General features: G+C 46.8%; 1 non-coding gene across 1 annotated transcript; it reads right to left on the bottom strand.

Annotated features, from left to right (window-relative positions):
• Positions 1-616: 616 nt before the first annotated feature.
• On the bottom strand, positions 617-786 carry LOC148648861 (U1 spliceosomal RNA). Its single transcript, XR_015926572.1, has one exon. It is a non-coding gene; the product is annotated as a U1 spliceosomal RNA (small nuclear RNA).
• Positions 787-7,819: the final 7,033 nt, after the last annotated feature.

The following is a 7,819-nucleotide window of genomic DNA, read 5'->3' as shown; positions in this document are numbered from 1 at the left end:
TCCTCAAACGGACTAACAAAGTCAACCCAGCTGACGTATCCAAGATAAACATAGATATTGCCAGCAGCCATATCACTCTGCAACTCACAAATGGCAAACCATTGAAGCTAAGCAGGTGTAAGCCTGGTCAGTACCTGGATGAGAGACGTCCTGGGAAAAACTAAGGTTGCTGTTGGAAGAGGTGTTAGTTTTTTGTTTTTCGTATAACTATACATATATTCATTTATTACTGATTTCATTCATTGAGCACGGATACAATAGAGGTACAGCTATTCACTGTTTGACATGTCTGCACTGGTACAGAACCTAGCAATCAGAAAACGGGTGAAACTGTCTTTAGAATTAGCATGCAGTACCGAGGCCCCCATGACCAAATAAAGGCTAACCTCGATAATCAGCCTAAATAATGCAGACTACAGCAAAACGACTGACTTTGAAAAGGGAATGAATGTCCGGAAGGATTAGTGTAACTAGCTTGAAATGCTTCTCCGGACCTCTAACTAAAAGAAACCGAGAACCAGCAGTGTCATCGACTCCTTTCGAACTGGGATCCTATCACAGCCACGCAATTCGTGTTGTCTTAACTCTTCCGTATCTGATATTGGACCAAGCACATCAGGGGAGAGCGCGAACGCAGTTCCCCACTACCAGAAATTATGCAGTCGAGATTCCCACATTTGGGGAATTCGCAGGGGTCAGCACAGCCGGAGTGCAATGGCCGAGCCTCGCCCTGGGTGAACCGATTTCGATTTTTAAGAACTTTATTTTCTTTTCACAAAAAAATACAGGGCATCACAAATTAGAAAGCTTTACATTAATATACATACTTAAAACAGTATATATGATCACATCTCATTACATTTTGACACGATACCAGTTACATAGCAACAATTTATTTTGTTCTGGTGCAAATCACATTCTTTACTTAAACATGGTAATGTTTTTCACAGCATCTTGAGATACTGTCCTATGCCCTCTATTTCCCACAGATTTTCTGCTTCTTCCCTCCCTTCTCTCCACAGATCTCTGAGGTAATAGTTCTCTCGGGTGATGAACAGGGCCAGGCTACCTGCTGCCTTGAGTGGGACCTCGATGCCTTTGAACAGCCCCATGTTTCTCACTCTCCACAGGGCGTCTTTCCCACTGTTCACCACGGCCCAGATCCTGACAAACACGTCAGGAGGAAGTTTGACAGGAGAGATGCTGTATATAACGAAAGCAGCGGTCAGGGAAAATTGGGGCAAGAGAGCTTGCAACCAGTGTTCAAACTGGGCCCAGAAGGCCTTAGCAAAAAAACAGGACCACAGGAGATGAGTCACAGTCTCCTCCTCACCAGAGCCCACCCTAACGCAGCGAGGGCTGGGGTAGAGGCCCCTACGGTACAAGAAGGTTCGCACCGGTAAGCACTGGTAGATGAAACTCCAGGCTAAGTCTCTGTGAACGTTGCACAGAAACTTAGAGGATGTGTGTTTCCACACCTTCCTTGTTTGGGCTGATGTTAAAATGCCCACAGGGGTCTGCCTATTGTTCTGGGGTGAAACAAAATCTTCCAGTTATTGGACGCTGACATCTCGGAGGGGAATATGGCCAATTGGGTGAGATCTTAGAAAACTTTTAACTATCCCATAAATTGCAGGGCATGTGTCAGAGAGTGGGACATCCAGCTTGGGTCTGACACCCCACACTCTGAACACCTCCCTACCTACCCAGAGCCTGGAAAAATAAGTCCAGGTACGCACTTCAGGTGCTGTTGCAAAGCCTCTCAGCACAGAGGCCAGGAAAATGCACAGCAGCTTCGTAACAATATCTGGGACAGACCTCCCCCCTGAGGGTAGCGTCCAGTACATTATTTCCCTTCTGAGTCTTCCCTGCTTCCCGCCCCATAGAAATTGAAACATCAATCTCCTCAGCACCGCGGCATCACGGTGTGGGATTGGGAAGGTAGAAGCCAGAAAATTCAAGACAGGCAAGAGCTCGGCTTTGATGACCAGCACCTTCCCTGTCATGGTGAGGTCTCGGTCCTTCCATTGCATCAGTTTTTTGTTTAAGATTGGCAATTTGTTCTGCCAGTTTACTGTTCCCATCTCTTCTCCAAAATGCACCCCCAGGACCTCAATTCTCTTCTCTTGTAGCCTGAGATAATGTCCTTCTTTTGGCTTCCTCCAGTTCTGATAAAAAATCTCACTCTTAGATTTGTTAATTTTTGCAGAGGAAGCCAAAGAGAACCGATCACAGCACTGCAGAGCTCTGCTAATTAAGGCATTGTCAGAGAGGAGCAGGGTGACATCATCCATGTATAGAGATATCTTTACCTCTCCTCCCCCACTTACAGGCACTGGTATCCCATTAATGGCCTTATCCTGGCACAAGGCACAGGCTAAGGGCTCCATAGCCAAAACGAATAACAAGGGGGATAATGGGCAGCCCTGCCTCACCCCTGAAGAGACTTCAAAGGGGTGTGATCTATTGCCATTAACCATTACTCTGCTGTTGCTACCTGTGTACAGCAGGTTAATCCACTTTCTCATGATGGGGCCAAACTTCATGTGCTCAAGTACCGATGTTAAGTACTGCCGGTCAAAGGCCTTTTCTAGGTCTACACCTAAAATGCACAGAGGGAGGGAGCGGTCCTCTGGGTACAGACAGACATCCCTCAACAAGGCCAGGTTGTCGCTCATCAGGCGTCCTGCTATCCCACAAGTCTGTTCTTTCCCTACTAGTGAGGCCACTATATTTTGTAGGTGCAGGAAAAGGGCTTTGGAGGATCTTAGTGTCCACGCCTAACAGGCTGAGGGGTCTCCAGTTCTTTATGTCATTCTTTGCTCCTTTCTTAAACAAGAGAGAGATAGTGCCTTCTTCTTCTTCTCTTAAGGAATCAGGCAGCAATTCTGTCTTATAGCTTTCCTCGAATAGGAGCAGTAGCGGATCCTGAAGCAGATCCCAAAAGGTGCAATAAAATTCTTTAGGGAGCCCGTCAGCACCCGGAGTTTTCCCCTTCTGTAAGCTCTCCATAGCCTGTCTCAGCTCTTCTACTGTCAAATCCCTCTCAAGTACTTCCCTATCTTCTTCACTCAAAACGTTTTCTAGCTTTGAGGTAAAAAAATAGAGCTGTAGAGCTGTACAGTCTTGAGTAGAAGGCCTCGATGCAGGAGAGGATAGCACTTGGCTCTGTTCTCTCTCTTCCCTCCTCATCAACTACACTTTCCATGACAGACTTGGAGCCTACCACTTTCCTGAAAAAGAAGCAAGTACACTTCTCATTTTCTTCCAAGAACTGCACTCTGCTTCTTAACAGCACTCCTCGACTACTTTCTTCCGCTATGCTCCGGATGTCCTTTTTTAAAAGGGTGATATCCTCAAGCACATCGAAGCCACTGTGCAGCATCCTGTAGAGACGCTGGCTGCCTCTGTTTCCTGGCTAGCACTCCTCTCCGTCTGGCAGCAGCCTTCCTTCCCTCAGCCATGAAAAAGGCCCTTGTCCTCACCTTTACCTCCTCCCACCACTCTCCTACTGACCCGTACAGACACTGCAAGGACAGCCACTGTTATAGTTTCTCCTTGTAGCGGGATACTACCCCCTCGTTCTCTAGCAGCTTTGTGTTGAGTTTCCAGAGGCCTGGGCCAAAGACAGTCCCGCCCTGGAGTTCCACTCTATACCCTAAAGCCTGATGATCTGAGAAGAAGACAGGCTGAAGAGTGACCCCAACAACTTTCACTCTCTCTAAAACAAAGCAATAGTCAATTCTGGAGCTGCTATTCCTCCCTGACCATGTATATCCTGCTGTTGTGGGATATATACATCTATATGTGTCTGAGAGTTTAAAGTCTTGAACTAAGTTTTGCAGGGCCAGTGAGCTGGAATCCAATTTTATCGGAGAGCTAGACTGCCTGTCTGTGTGCTCTAAGATACAATTAAAATCCCCTCCCACTATCACATCTGTGCTACATAACAATAGGGGAGAGAGTGCCTTGAGTAGCTCCACCCTTCCTCCCACGTCAGTAGGACAATACACATTGATTAGACGCAGGTTAACGGTCCTCCATTCACATCCACACACAGCAACCTGCCATCTATGACCCTCTGAATACTTTTCAATTTGAATGCCCATCCTTTGAAAAGAATGGCCACGCCAGAGGCTCTGTTGTTATTGTCACCTGACCAAACAGAAGGCCCTTTATCCCACCTATCTTCAAAGCTTTTATACCTCTCTTGATGGGCTAAAGCACACTCCTGCAACATCAACACATCTCCCTCTCTCTGCTGGAGGTAATCAAAGACAGACTGGCATTTAACTCTGTCATTGATACCTCTGGTGTTTAAGAGAAATTATGTTTAGAACCTTATTACATAAGAAGGTGGAACCAGTCTTAACAAAACACATTTCTTTTCTGTCTCACCTGTTACCTTCTTCTTTTTCTTCTTACCAACTTTCTGCCAGCCATCCTCTGAATGAGCCTTCATCAGGGTGGCAGCAGTAAAAGCTTCACGGAGTCCATTTCAAGGAAGGGGGTAGAGGGAGGGGTGGAGGGGTTCCAGCTGTCCCCATCGCCATGCTCTTCTTCCTCCTCGCTCAGGGAGAAGACAGAGTCATTTTTCCTTTTCCTCAAGTCCAGTTCCTGGGAGCACTGAGGGGATTGGGGTGCAGCCGATGCACCAGTCTCCTCTTCCCCCTCACCCACCAGCTGCTGCAGATCCTCCGTGATGAAATGGATGAAGGAGAGGAGGGCTGATCAAGGTATCTCCCCTGCCAGGTAAGTGGGGCCAGCAGGGGGGCGCTCACCCTGTGGTCTGTGTGGGTCCTAATGCCCCGGTATAGTGACGGGGACACTAAGTGGATGCTGCACATTGGTGGTGGTGGACACGGGTTCCCAATACCTGTAAAGCGCTTTGAGTGGAGTATCCAGAAAAGCGCTATATAAGTATAAGCAACTATTATTATTATTATAAAACATAAACACAAACCAGTGGGCTCAAATGAAAACCTTGGCAAGTGCAAGAAGAGTGTCGCAGGAGGTGGGCCATTGAAGCATTAACAGGCTGTGATTAATCAGGAACAAGTAATAGGTTTATTCCATGCTGAAAAAAAGAAGAAAGAGAACACAACGTTTCGGCCGTGGAGCCTTCTTCAGGTGTGAGAGAGACAGGGCAGTAGGCAAAGGTAATGTAGCGGGAGAACAAAGGTTGGGAGGGAAGAGGAGTGAGAGGCGGGAGCAGGGGACAGAAAGAGAGGCCAATAAAGAGGTGTGAAGTCAGAATGGGTGCAGAGAGGTGTGAAATGAAACTTCCAATGAATGGAGAAAATTTAAAAGTACAGTAGTCTGTCGTTAAGGGAAGGGAGAATGTGTGATCCTAGCTGCAGAATAATTTTAGTTTCGGTGGTCTTTCTGATGTATGAGTTCGGAAAACCGTCTTTGAGAACACAGACGGAGAGATTAGAATGGTTGTGGCCGTCAGAGGTGAAATGAGAAACAATGGGCTTGGAGAGATCTTTAATCTTCACAGCCCTGACATGTTTTCTGAAGCGGTCTCCGAGTCTCCTTCCTGTTTCTCCAATGTAGATGGCTGGGCATTTACTGCAAGAGATACAGTAAATAAGGTTGCTGGAGGTACAAGATGCTGTCTGGGTGATCCGGAATGGTCCTGAGGGGCCTTGAATGAGTGTGGTGGTGGCTGTGTACTTGCAGGTGATACAGCGAGCTCTGTTGCAAGGGAAAGTGCCTGGTGTGGATGGTTGTTGAGGGCGGTCAAGGGAGCTGTGAACAAGGAGGTTACGCAGATTAGGTGGTCGGCGATATGAGATGATAGGGCGATCAGAAAAGAGGGCCCCAATGGAGGGATCATCCTGTAGGATGGAAAAGTTGTGGTTAATGGTCCTGGGGATAGGAAGTGTGTTAGGGTGGTAAGGAAGCACCAAAGGAATGCGGTTGTTATGACGGGAGTTCCTGATCGGGTTGATGGTCCGGGGGGTGTTTTTGGCTCGGGCAAGGGCCCTGTCAATCACACTGCTGGGGTATCCTCTGTTGATGAAAAATGAGTACATTTCGAGGGCTTGGTTCTCGAAGTCAATGTCTTCTCTGCATAATCATCGTAATCTAAGGAACTGTGAAAAAGGAAGAGAGTTTTTAATGTGGTTGGGGTGAAATGAGCTGTACAGGAGGTAGCTGTGTGAATCCGTGGGTTTGTAATAAACTGAAGTGGACAGTCGGGGGTAGTTGATAGAGAAGTTGATGTCTAGAAACGGAAGAGTAGTGGAAGATATGTTAACCGTATATTTGAGGGACGGGTGGAAGTTGGTGAAATGGTGCAGGAAGAACTCAAGCTGATCGTTGGAGCATGTGGCGGCACTGACGCAGTCATCAATATATCGTTTGTAGAGGTCAGGGACATAGCCAGTGTAGGAAGCGAAGAAGCGTTCTTCTACCCAGCCGACAAAAATGTTGGCATAGCTGGGTCCCATTCTGGTGCCCATGGCAACTCCACTGACCTGCTGGTAAAAAAGATTATTGAAAGAGAATGTGTTCAGTGTGAGGACCAATTCTGCAAGGCGTACCAGGGTGTGGGTGGGTGGATCAAGCACTGTGCATTTGTCCAGCGTGTGCTTGAGGGCTGTAAGGCCGTCATTATGGAGAATGACGGTGTACAGAGATGTGATGTCCATGGTAAAAATGTAGCATTCGGTACCCTGAAATTGGAAATCATTAAAAAGTTGGAGCGCGTGGTTGGTGTCTTTGATGTATGAGGGAAGATCTTCAACCAGCGGTCTCATGAGGCTGTCGAGAAAGGCTGAGATGTAAGTAGTTGGACAGTTACATGCTGATACGACGGGGCGTCCAGGGGTGTCCGGTTTGTGAATTTTGGGGAGGAGGTAAAATTGAGATACCTGTGGATGTTCCATGATGAGTTCATGGATGTTCCATGTGATTAATCAGGTTGTGTTGATGGCCAGGATCGTGTCAATGTGACAGTAGAACAGGGAACAATTAGTAACAATGGTCACTCCCAGGTCATCCAGAAAGCAATTAGGTACTGATGCCTAAAAGTGTGAGGGGTTGCTGAGCCAGTTTGTCAAACCTTGGGCAGAGGGGGGGGCAGTAAAGCAAACAAAGAAGTGATATGTGCACAAGATACCTAGAACTTACAGTTCTCAGATAATAATAATAATAATAATAATAATAATAATAATAATAATAATAATAATAATAATAATTGCTTACACTTATATAGCGCTTTTCTGGACAATCCACTCAAAGCGCTTTACAGGTAATGGGGACTCTCCTCCAACACAACCAATGTGCAGTATCCACCTGGATGATGTGAGGGCAGCCATAGTGCACCAGAATGCTCACCACACATCAGCTATCAGTGGGGAGGAGAGCAGAGTAGTGAAGCCAATTCATAAATGATCCAAGTTTATGCCAGAGGAGATTGAACCAGGAACTGCAGTCCGAGGGAAACATTGGCAGAGGAACAGAGGTACTGCGCAGAGAAGTTTAGTACTTGGTGTTACGTCCGAGTGTGTGGCCCACTTGTGTTTTGTTGCTATGTTCCACACTTCCTAACCTTGATTGTTCTCCCTCCCCCATTGGTCCATCATTACATCATGTTTCTGTGTGACATCATCATCAATCTGCTTCTCGGCCAATCAGAGTGGAGCTTATTTAGTATATTAGTTGGAGGTTTTCTGAATGAAGGGGCCTTTTGTTTGACTTCGGTCCTGCTCAGCTTAGCTTCAGTTTCGCTTCGCTTCGCTTCGCTTCGCTTCTGGTTTTCTTTGGCTTTGTTAGGCTTCATTTGTGTGTGTTTTCATATAGCTTAGGC

Source organism: Lepisosteus platostomus, chromosome 14, assembly GCF_059453375.1.
Source record: "Lepisosteus platostomus isolate fLepPlt1 chromosome 14, fLepPlt1.hap1, whole genome shotgun sequence".
NCBI lineage: Eukaryota > Metazoa > Chordata > Actinopteri > Semionotiformes > Lepisosteidae > Lepisosteus > Lepisosteus platostomus.
This window is presented reverse-complemented; position numbering and strand designations above follow the sequence as displayed.